The following is a 12,740-nucleotide window of genomic DNA, read 5'->3' on the forward strand; positions in this document are numbered from 1 at the left end:
TGATTGGTGTATTTGAATCCCTGTGGTGAGTCAGCGCTTCTCCGAGTTCCAGTAGCTGATGTAGGCAAATGTTTCATCTCCCAGTTCTTGTCAATAGTAATGAATAGGGCTGACAAATTGACATATATATATATATAAGTGTGTGGAGGTCCACTTGTGTTTCTTGTTTGTCTGTGGCACTAGGAGTAAATTCCCAGAAGTGGCAAATCCAATTTTTTTGTAAAGTCCACTTTGCTGTGGGATTTCGGTTGATACATGTTGCACATTGGCCATCGCTGTTCCACCGAATCAGACGTTACACAGAGATAAGAGGACCTCCCTGTAGAAATCGCTGATCCTTTTTTTTTTTTTTTACATGGACTCTGTTATCTCGTTGAGTTCAGACTGCAGCTGGGTGTGGGGTGGGGGGGGGGTGGGTGGGGGGGGGTGGGGGGGGCACCCGATGTGGTTAAACCTGATTCCACATTCCACATTACTTTGCATGAAAGAGTTTGCATTCAGGACAAGTTTGGTATCCTTGTCTTCTTCAGAACAGGTTCAATCACTAACATGAGCCACAAGGGTTCAACTTGAAATACTGAACCGTGCAAAGACAGAAAATCATTTAAAGGTAACTTTTACTCAAGTACTGACCTGCAAAATGTCAACAGTAATGAAAAGTTTGTCACTGTAGAAGGCCTCGCCTTAGAGAACCTGTGTGGGGGGGGGGGGGGGTACTGCTATACCTTTAATAGCTTACATTTACCACATGGGTTCACATTAAATATGGAAGAAAATGATTTTTAAAAAACACAGCCGCAATTTACCTCAACTCGAAACAAACCTGTACATCAACTTTGTTGGATTTTGAAATGCAAACACCAAGACCCACACGTCCGCTGGCTTATCCTACATCATGTGATGTCAAGTTACAAAAGGCAGCCACATCTAAGTACTCCTGATGAATGTGTAGAATTCCCAACTAATACCATGGTATTTCTTCTCCCCCGGTCTGATTATGAGTCAGTTTGACTGTACTGCAGGGCTTTAAGGCGGTTTTCATTCTTTTGTGATTTTTTTTTTTTCAGGTGTGTTTTCAACTGATGGTTTAACAGGTAAATCATTTAGTGCAACAGGTTTGGGTGAAGGGCGCGGATTAAAGGCGACTTTCCAGTATCACCAAACTACTCTCTCACAGAGTACGTTATCTTTGTCGCCTCGCTTTCTTTTCTTTTTTTCCCCCAATTCAATTATTACCTATCCATCGTTATTTTGCCCATTTTCTTCCTTTCTTGGTTTCTGTTTCATCCTGCGGCGCGGAGGGAAGGGCAACGGGAGTCACGGGTGGCGGCCACATCAAAGGCAGCGTATGGGGGAGTAACCTGTTGACTCATGTTTGGTGCAACGGTATGAACGAACGACACGAGGGAGGTGATCGTTCCAGTTTTCCTCTCTCAGTCTTCGTCGGCGCGTTAGCTTACAAGGTGTGATAATGGGAACTCCCGGTGTGATTCACGCCAGTGAGTTTCTGAGAGCTTGTTTTCAAACTCGTGGCAAGGGTTTTCGTTATTTATTTGTTTGTTTGTTTTAAATTTGAACCGTTTCACAAAGTCATTGAAAATCTTGTCAGCGCCAGTTTTGTCTGCCGGAATGTTGCGTCGCTCCACAGCTCACATGCACACGCGTTAATGTTTCCGCGTTACGGTGACGTATACACAGTCACCCTTCGGTAAGCGTGCGAGTAATGCACTGCTCGCTCACTCAGCAGTATTTTCTTTCCCCTAGTATTCTGACACTTCTGACCCTCTCACCTTAACCCCGCCCACTAAAATGTCTGCTTCAATTATGGACTCCGGGTCTATTTTTATATGCATAATCCAATCCAATCCACTTTTATTTATATAGCACATTTTAACAACAACGTGTTCCCAAAGTGCTGCACATGTGACTGCACATAAAAAAAAAAAAAAAAAACTAAACTAGTCCAACACTAAAAAACCATAAAATAAAAATAAAAACAGATTAAAAACTACAAACACATTAAAAACTACAAATAAGAATACAACAATTTAAAAGAATAAATAGAAATATAAAAACGCTTAAAAGGCAATAAAAATAAATAAGAACAATAAGATAAATAAAGGACACAGGGGACCACACGACTCACGCATAACCATAAAGTACCTTCACTTTTTCGTAGTAAGATGCCTCCCAACAATGCAAATCAGTGACTTTATACAATGACCTTGAAGTACAAAACACTACAAACTTCAGAAAACACTACCAAATAGAGAAAATACTTACAAATAAAATAAGAGAATAAAACACTACCAAATACAAAAAAAACGACTTACAAATAGAGAAAACTATTTGGTAGTTTGCTATTTTTTATAAAAAAGTTAAGCTGACAGCAATAACCCTGCCCATAGTCTACTATTCATATATTATGCATTCACTTCACATTCACGTTAAGATTGTATATGTTGGGGAAAAAAAACAAATCTTCCTTTTACAAATACATAATTCGGATAAGTACAATTAACTCAACTGTCAGAGTCACGCCCGTCCTCCCAACGTATTGAAGTTCAAAGAGGCAGACTACATTGCTCTCACTGTTTGTTGATTTTCATAGTAGGACTGCAAGAGACGACGCTGAACTTGGGGCACGTGTCATGAAGCCTCACTTTTTTGATGCTAAATAAATAAATAAATCAATGTGACCAAGTCCAGTCTCGCCTTGTTACGTCTTCTCCGCATGTTGCTACCAGTGCTGCGCCAGATAACAGGGTTTATGTCAACATAACTTAAAAATATCAGCACCTCTCAGCCACAGGGATGTGAAGATAAAAGCAGCAAACCTTATCTGTGTGTGTGTGTGTGTGTGTGTGTGTGTGTGCGTGCACGTTATCTATTGAACCAAACAATGCATAGCCTAAAATTGTTTTTTTTTTATTGCTGTACTGTCGACTCATGCACAAATGTATGTATAATAATTCATCCTGCCATCTTGACTCTCCAAATTGTCTCTACATTTTCATGACAACAGAAATGTGTGATGTCGTCTTCTTATTTATTTATTTTTTCTCCCTTTATTTCATCACGGTTTTCCCGTCCCTTTTTTGGAATAGAACAGTCTCCGTTTTTATTTCTATTTTCAAAGAATAATGAGAAATCGGAGGAAAACTGAGAGACAGGTGAAACACAAGACCCAACTTCTCAGCCTGGTTCTGCAGGTTTCTTCCGGTTAAAAGGAGGTTTTTCTTTCGACTGTCACTTATGCCTGTGGAATCGTTGGGGGAGGTTGTCGCTGTAAAAGTGCCATGAGATGACTGTGTTGTATTTGGCACAAAAAGAAATAAGACTAAATTGAACGTTGAAGTCCTGAGACAATAGGTGTTGACATTCACAGAGACTCAACAAGACAAGAATGCGTGAAACAAACAGGAAAAAATTAAGAAATTGGCATAATTTGAGACAATCCAAAACATAGAGAACAAAAAAAGAAACACACACACACAAAAAAACTAACATGCCAACAGAACGAAAGTAAAGTAGTAACAATAACCACTCGGATTGTGACGGTCATTCTTTCTTTTAACACTTTAACGCTCAATCTCTTTTCGTGGATTGACTAAAGTACCCCCAGCGCAAACGATCCCATATCACTTCTACAAAAATAAAGTGCATCTGGTACTTGTCACCATCTTTTAGATCTTTGACTTTGAACTTTAGTTTCTGCTCTATCAGTCGTGGCTATAACAGGATGTAACCGTAATGTAAACAGGCAGTCATGTCTCCAGAACTCCAAGTTCCTGGTCTGCGGTTACTGACCTCACCAACTTGCACCACATTTCTTGTTTGTTCTGTCTTCAAGCCGTTCCGTTTCTCCAGTTGATGGTCGGCGCAAAGCCCCCCCCCCCACCGACCCCCCAATTACGATTCTGGAAGTTCCCTTAAGCGCCTGTTTGAAAAGCCGGTCAGAGCTTGTTCTGAACGCAGCACGGACCCAAAACCTGTAACCGCATCGATCGCGCGATGTGACAAAAGATCTTTTTTGTCTGTCGCCAGTGTGTGGGAGGGAATAGAAGGCCAAATATAAAATCGGCCTGCAAGAGAGTCCAATCAGGCCCAACCACCGAGCAAATTGCCAAAATTTTAAAAGAAAAATCTGTTTTCTTTTCTAACAAATGTCTTCCTAGTGGCAGCCACAACACGCTCCAAGATATCAGCGACGCTGCCATGGAAGCTTGATACCTCATTGAGAAAAAGCGAGCTGCCGTTAGCCTCCAAGCCATGATGTCAGGGTGAGTTTGTAAAATAAATGCATAGTACAATGAATTATTTTGGTAATTTCACAGAATTTTAAACCATAAAGGTATCATTAAAATCAGCTTAATGTTGAGAATGTTGTAATTTTCAGTAGTAATTGTTTGTTGGTTTTTTTTGAAAATATCAACATTTCTATTATGGGTACTTTAAAGTTTACATTTAAAGGTTATTCTAGCTCTTCTTTAACCAATCTGGCCCAAAATTGGTGTATATTTGGCCCCTGAGCTAAAATTCCCTTTATATAATGATACAAATACTATTATCATCCAATGTGGGTAACATTTGGCTAAATTCAAGCATTGTTGAACAATTCACAAAGGTTCTTTTTCATAATATCCACCACAACATGCATACTCAAACTTTTGGCCCACTAGTAACGACAATACTTAGAATGTAAAGCAGACCAGATTCAAATGGGAACTTTTGTCCAAATCAGGTAACTTTTACCAAAAGGTAAAGTTTTCCTAAATTCAAAGCAGCACAACAAGGAAAAAAAATTGGGAAAAACAAGCATATGCGTGCATAGAAGCAGCAAGGTTAGCGCTGTCGGCTGTGTGGAATCCTCCGTGAGCGTGCATAGGATGCCTCTGGGTATACTCCAGTTTCCTCCCACACGCCAAAAACCATAATTGGCGAGTGCAATTTGTGTGACTCTGTGACAGAGTAGTGAATTGTCCCGGGTGTACCCTGCCCTCGTTAGCCCCCACTAACATGAACAGCAAAAAAAATCAGTAATGGAGATTGATCAATGTGTGCCTATAGATGACTCTGCGCATTCTTGGTAAGAGTGCTATCCTCTCAGCATGCTGAAACGACATACTGACACTTACCCATGAGCCTCATCCAGAGTCACATAGGTCTCACTCAACTTGTGCTTGTTCCTTTCAATACATGGGCTCCATCTGGTGTTAAAGCATTGACAGCTAGCGTCGGTGAGAAATGCACCACCATGGGCCACGCTCTGTAATTATCTGCTGTCAGGCTTTTTTTTTTTTTGTCCCAAACTCAGCCTTTCAATCTGACGTCCACACAACGCATTGGCAGAAAAAAGACACGAACACGCTGATGAACATTCTCAAACCAGCCCCCACTTGGTAGATGTACCAAACAACAAATCTGTAGGATTCATTCTGGTCTAATTTCAGTAGTCGTGGTGAATCCACCGCTCAGTCTTAACCAATAACGCCCTCTCCTGGCCACACGCGCACAGATTTTCAAGTTTCTGTTAACCCGAATAGGGATTTTCTATAGCCAACGATTGCATTATATACACCTGCCACTCAACAAATAGGCAATTTAAATGAGCTGCTTTCGAGATGGCCTGGGGATTTTAGAATTGTTGATCATCTATTTATCATTTCAACGTATTTCCAACTAGTTCCCAGTTGATTTTTGCCTGAGAAAGAGCGCCGTTATCGCCCACTTATCGCTAATTTGCGAGTACACAGTGACGCCAAACACCGGCACAAATATCTCTTTCCTTCTTCTCCCCGCCCGTACATAATACTTTATCTTTCCTTTAGAAGGACAGAGTTTATGTAAAATATAAAACTATGTTTCTATTTCAACTTCTTTCGTCAGCTTCAGTAACGTTTCTGGTTTCTGGTGAATTTCCAGGACTAACGATAACTTGTATTTTACCTGCAGTGTCATTGACATATGCCTCCCACATTCACCCATATCGGTCACGAACTAGTTTTTTTTATTTATTTTTTGGGGGGGTTTGGGGGACTGTATAATATTAAGCTGTAGTGTGTCATTGCTAAAAGCTAACCTTGGAAGTACATGCTGACCAGTCGTAAACTCTAGTATATCTCATTCACATAGAATAAATAACCAGATCTGTCCTGCTGGTTTTCCTGACTGCTTTGTAGCTCACCGTTGACTCTGTTTATTTGGGTATTTGCTGTCTGTCTGCCCCCACAGACAGGTCAATACGTGGTTCATATCCTCTGCCAAGAAGATTGTTGTTGAGTTTCTGGCCACAAAGTATACTGTGACAAAAAGAAAAAATTAGATGAAACTTTACTAGATTATTGGTTTTTAATCTAAATGTGACCCGGGCTGTGTCAAAGTCCCAATTCTAGACGAAATTGTTGAAGATAATGCAGCGCAATTATTTTACATGGCTTTTACCAAACGCAAATGTCCATGTTGACAAAAAATATGCAAAAAGCATCTGGAAAAAAAACTTCAAGAGTCCATGAAGTACAACAGAGGCAACAGGAAAAACAAGTTTTGCTGCTGGTGGGCACAGCGAGGTCGAAGCCTTGATGCATTCATCCGTCACAGAACTTTGTGAAAGACCGTATTGTCTTCACCTCAGGACAACAAAAGAAACCAAACCAGCCAACTTGTAGAACTTTGAGGCTTCTGATTGATGGTGCCATCAAGTTTATAAACATCCCTTCATATTCATACATTTTCCAACCACTTCCACATGTAACATGTGTCTGTATGAACAGTTGGAACATATGAAAACCATCCGTTCGTGGAAAATATTGGATCTTTTGTACAGAATAAATCACAAGGGGAAAACTGCACTATAGAACAACTCTTTGTGCCATTTTCCTTCCAAGGTTTTTTCGATGCAGCACTATCAAAAACCATCGTGTTTGTTGGGGGATCAACTCATGGACAATAAGTGTAAAGGTTGCAAGGGGAAATTCCATGTGAACCAATACAGAAGACGAAGAAAGACAAAATAAGGTCCAAATAAAGGGCAAATATAATAAAACTGGTATATAAAAAAAATCCAAACAAACAAAAAAACCACAACAAACTTGTCATAGTCTGCAACCTTTATACACTCCATCGTGGCTCCCTGAACAATTCATAAAATTCTATATAAATGAACATTTTGTTTTTGATTTTATTTTATGCAAATACGACAATGTTTATTTATTTATTTGTTTATTTAAGAAATAATCTAATCTCCTGGCTAAAAATAGCAAAAGATGGCAAAGGAGCTATAAATAAATAATAATAAAAAAAAAAATCTAGTATTGCAAAATATTTATAAAGTAATTATAGCTACTCAAAAAAAAGGAATACTGGAAAAATGGCAATGGTAAAATCCCATTAAAAAATGTTTTGGGAAATTGCTAATAGAGTTAAAACTGTTCTAACCATTAGGGGAGAAAATAAAATCTCAACTCAGGAGATAATTACCTAAAACTTTATCAATTACTTTATCTGCTTTGACCAGTGCAGCTAAAGTTGGAAGCTTTACATGTTTCCGTATGTATGGTTGTCAATGTGAAGCTTTACAGTGAGCCTCAGAAGAGGTTGTTTTGAAACCATACAGGACTGTAAGAATCTGTCAAGACTCACAAGTCCAGGAAGACATAAGGAGAACTGACAAATCCCATGCAAATACAGGTCCATAAAAACAAAATTACTTGACCGGTGTACGTCACAGGGCTTATAGTGGAACTAGAAAATCTTTTTTTTTTTTTTTTCCCCAGAAGAACTGCGATAGCTTTGAAGAGACTAGTGTAAAATATTTAGAAGTCCAACCACCAACAAGGTCAACTTGTCGTCAAATACTGCAAATACTGTGTGAATGAACTCTTCAGATCAGTTCCAGGTCTCTTGTAACATTATATAAGGTTATCCCACACAGATTTTCTCACTGACTCACATATTTGCCCACTGAAGACGGGACAGACGCGAAGAGGTCACCCTGTATCACACTTATCGATCCATTTTTTTTTTTTTTACGTCTGAGCACAGACCTTTATATCCACGCTCAGTTCCTACGCCGCACGCCACAGTTGCTTGAGCAGCCGACAAAACAACCGAGGCGAGTTTCACAAGCATTGGAATTGGACGGATCCACAGCCCAGACAAACATGTTGATACACTCTCAAAACTTATCATAGAGTTCACACACACACACACACACACCAAGTCTCGTTCAAGGATAAAAATCCACCTAACATTGCATAACCACGTCTGTCAACAAACCGTCCATGCTGGTCCTCCCACTTGTAAAAAAAAAATAAATAAATAATAAAAATCAGTCGGTTGCACCACATTTGGAAATACGTAGGTGTCACAGAATAGTAATACTCTTAGAATGACCTATATTCCAAATCCAAGTCAAATAACTTTTGTTTGGTCTTCATTTTGTAATCAAAATAATCTATTAACCTAGTTTCTTTCCTGACAAAACAACCCATAACATCAGTTAATAATCATCCCTGACATATGGGTTGGGGGTTCGTCAAATATTATCGCAAGGATTCCATTGATCGGCTGGTGAGGAAGCAATAATAGGCAATGACTAGGTCTGTGTTTGCAACGTGACCGGTTGCCCTGCTGAACCCTTTAAATGCATTTCCTGACCTCTGCCCATCAGTTTATTTGTAAACGCCGAGTTTGAGCAGCAGAGTCTACGTCTGTTTGGAGCCGACTCGAAAACCTTTGCCTGACAGTTTACGTGAGAAAGCTCTGTAAACTACGAGAGGCCGGAGACGGGACGAACGCAGATGTTTCCATGACGGTTCTAACATCAGCCATCTGTAATGTCAATCTGACTTTATGATCCAGGGAAACTGGACAACAAAATTTATAGTATCCATGGTGGACCGCTCAAAATTTGTACAGGCGTTTGTGACTTTCTGCTGTAACATGAAACATATTTTGTCAAACCATCAAGACCTCACGCAACCTCTGAAACCGACTTAGCATCATTAGCTCTGGTAGCTACATCACTGTGTGAAACACTGAGCAGGGGGTGTCTCCATGGCAACAGACGCTGATCTCCTTTGATCTCCTTTGAATATACGGACAGATTTGATGCATGAAACAGTTGATACTGCATTTCTTTTCTTTGTTAAAATAAAACTGTGGCATGGATGTTTACTGCGTGCAACATATATTGTGGCGTTTAATTTAAACAATGCATGGGATTAGAACTTAGAAATAAATGACTGAATATCATTTTAGTGTGTGAATTTTTACCAAAGGAGCACATTTTCTATAAATTCAGTGTTTTGTTTTTGTTTTTCGACAATGGCGAGAGTGTGACACGTTATGTAAAGTTCAGTCGTTTGGCACATCGTAGCCGATAAGTTGACAGTTGTCGCTTGATGAGTTGATGTCTGTTTTTAGATTAATTTCGGCCTATGACCTGTTTACTCTGCACACATCTGGCTTGTTCCGGTAAATCTGTTCCCAGAATACATGGCATACGGAGAAATTGAGCCGGTACGTAGAAGGGAGGGTTGGCATGGAACTTATTGTCATGTTGATGTGGGCACAAAGCGACGGCAGAGGCAGGTTTTAAAATGTTATTCAACGAATTTATATTGGCTGGGAAAGAAAATGTATGCCATTTGTAATGTTGTGTTAAAGCTATTATTAAGCTACAATCGTGTCTAATACCAGTTCTGAAATTATAATCAGAATATGAACAGAATTTAATGTCACTAATGCACCGAAACCATTTTTTTCCAAATAGAGTAGCGTGAGTACTTGCATTGGAGTAGTCAAGGAAACCGAGTAGTTACACCATTACACATAAAGTAGGTTTGAATTTTATCTAGTTTTCCACAGATATTGTCTATTATTTGAGCAATATTCTTGTACATGGGTGACAGCCACTGAAGTGTGACTGACATTCAACATTAGCGCGTTTAATAATAAGAATAAGAATACATTTCAGTTGTAATGCACTTTACATTTAAACAATCTCAAAGTGCTCCAGCTGTTAAAAGAACAGGGTAGGTCAGGGTGACATAAAACCATTGAAGTTCAAAAGGGACACCTAAAAACACTATTAAAAATAGGCTTTTTTTTTTTTTTTTTTAAGGTAGGTTTTTATTTGTTTTTTAAAAGCATCGGTCATTCGTGGACAGAACAGGACAGAAGGGCCGATCACCCATTGATGTGTTTACAAACATACTGTAAGATTTCAGTAATACTTTGTCAAATACTGAGTACAGGCGTTTAACAAAATTGCTTTAGTGCTAAATTGTTTCTACTTAACTTGTTTAATTTGGTTTTTAATTAAAAGAAGCTTCTCTGTGTTTTCTATGAACAATGTGGGACACTGAGCAGAACAGTCGTCAACTGTCCAGACTGCTGCAGGCGGCTGACGGGTATCTCCTTGACATTTGAGGCAGAATGGGAAATCACACTCTGTGACACACTGTGGCGCACAGGTCTAAACAGTGAGAGCGTAATGGTGTCATCTAGTGGCTGAAAGTCAGGCCTGCTCTCCCACTGGTGGTTGTCAAGCGCCACCTAAGAAAATGTTGAGCATCTCCAAGGATCGCTGCTATGGCCAACCTCAACAGATGGTCGAGCTTTTTTTCCCCCTGAAACTGGCAACGGACAATTCACCAAGTCAGCATAATCCCTCCTAATGTGAGGAGTACTTCAAGACACACTCAAGTTCACACCTTTAACTATTATTGTAGCCAATTAACTTCGCATGCATTTTGGAGGCTGAACGCTTTCAGAGCCTGTCTCTCACGCTTCACCCTGCACATAATCTGAAGGGTCCCCTATAGATTATACCTCCAAGTACTGGGGCTGGTGGCCTCAGCCAACCCTGGTAGTACCGACTGGTTCATCAACAGATTTGCGTCAGTAAAGTACTTGGAAGCAGGCATCAAGAGGATCGTGTCAGCTACACTGGAAAAATTTCAAAAGTTTACTGAGGAGAAAGAATTTCAGACATGTATGTATATATCTGCCATGATAAATTTCTTGATATCTTGAATATTAAAGAAATTACAAGTGTTTTTGTGTAAAAAGTTATGTTATTAGTCACAGGTTTGTGCACTACATACCTTTAAGATAATGGCACTAATTAGTAAACTTCTTTTGCCGATAAATTCCTTATTTGTTAAGATATCTGAAAGAGTTGGGTGTAATTTTGTTAGTTTTTTTCCTGCTCTTTCCACCAGTTGCATTCTATTTGGTTGGCTTTTTAATTTTTCTTCAGATTCCTACTGTGGGACTTGGCAGTGGTTTTGAATGGGCTCTCTGGGCCTCCATTTGAACCACGAGAGGGCTGCTTTGTTTGCTCATCTGTTGTCTTCCGGTTCCTTGTTCATGAGCAACTGTACCTCAACCAATGAGATAAGCAGGATTTCCTGACTCATTACTCCTCATGTCATTGAGACTCATTTCCCTTCAGGAAATCTATTCCACAACCAGATTTTGCAACCAGAGAGCCGAGCAGCCAGCAGGGACTTGTGGAGTCATTTCAGCAACAGTAAATCACAGACGAGACTTCATGAATCGTAAATCTCCGCAGGCTGGATTGGAAAATTCCGATCTGTCAATTTCGTTAGTATTGAAACCCGATACTGATGCTAGATCGAATTGGCACCCGTGCCTAATTGATGTCCTTGGAAAGACACTGTTTTGACATTGCGCTCCACAGCCTGTTGCTGTAGAATATACAACTGGCTTTTAAGAGACTGAATTATTAAATTCTGTTCTCTTATAGTCCGCTTATCATCATGCACCGTCTTTGACTTAAATAATCTCTTTTCCAGTTCCTTGTTCTTCCCCTCCAGTTCCTCACATCGTTTCTGAAGTTTACAAACTGCTTCATTGCTTTTCTTCAGTTTTTCTCTCACATTCCATAACTGTTCTCTTTGGTGTTCCAACTTCCCGTTGTAATATTCCAGTGCTTGTCCGGTACAAAAATGGTAATCATGCTTGATATGCTTTGGATGAGCATTGGTTTTCATCTGTTCCTTGAGTATCTCTATGGCTTTATCTTGCTGTTCTTTACACTTAGAAAGTGTTTCCTTTTCTTTGAGCACCTCTTTGTGTTTCTTCGAGATGTCTGAACATTTCAACTTTGTCTCGTCATTCTTAATTCTTAGTTTTGTCATTTCTTTCTCAACATCCTGCACTTTTTGGTCCAGAATGGAAATTCTTTGTATTGCCTCTTTGGACTTCTTGCTCTCTATCAGGTTGTGTTCTTTATGGCTCTGAATCAATGCCGAATGTTTAGTTTGCCAGTCCATTGTCTCCTTCTGTGACCTGACAAATTGGTCAGCCAAGCTATTGTTTTCTCCCTTCAACCATTTGTTTTCTTTTTCCAACTTTGAGATTGTTGCTTCACATGCTACCACATTTTTCTGCAACCTAACTTTATCTCCGTCTGTAGACATCTCAATAAGTTGTTTTACTCTCATCTCTGTCATCACTTCATGCTTGAGTGCATTCATCTTTTTAGCATTTGACTTGCCTTTCTCCATTTCGGACCAGTAATATTGAATTTGCTGTTGTGTCGATAAAGAGATTTCTGCCTTTTCACTTCTGACCATCTTCCTAGACTCTTCATCCTCTTATAGGATTCCCGTGGACACACTTGATGTCATCACTTTGATCTTCTTTGAACTCTCCAAAGTGATTGCAAGATCGAACGGATTAAACGTGATGATGTCATAGCTGTGATG

Source organism: Blennius ocellaris, assembly GCF_963422515.1.
Source record: "Blennius ocellaris genome assembly, chromosome: 17".
NCBI classification, from domain to species: domain Eukaryota; kingdom Metazoa; phylum Chordata; class Actinopteri; order Blenniiformes; family Blenniidae; genus Blennius; species Blennius ocellaris.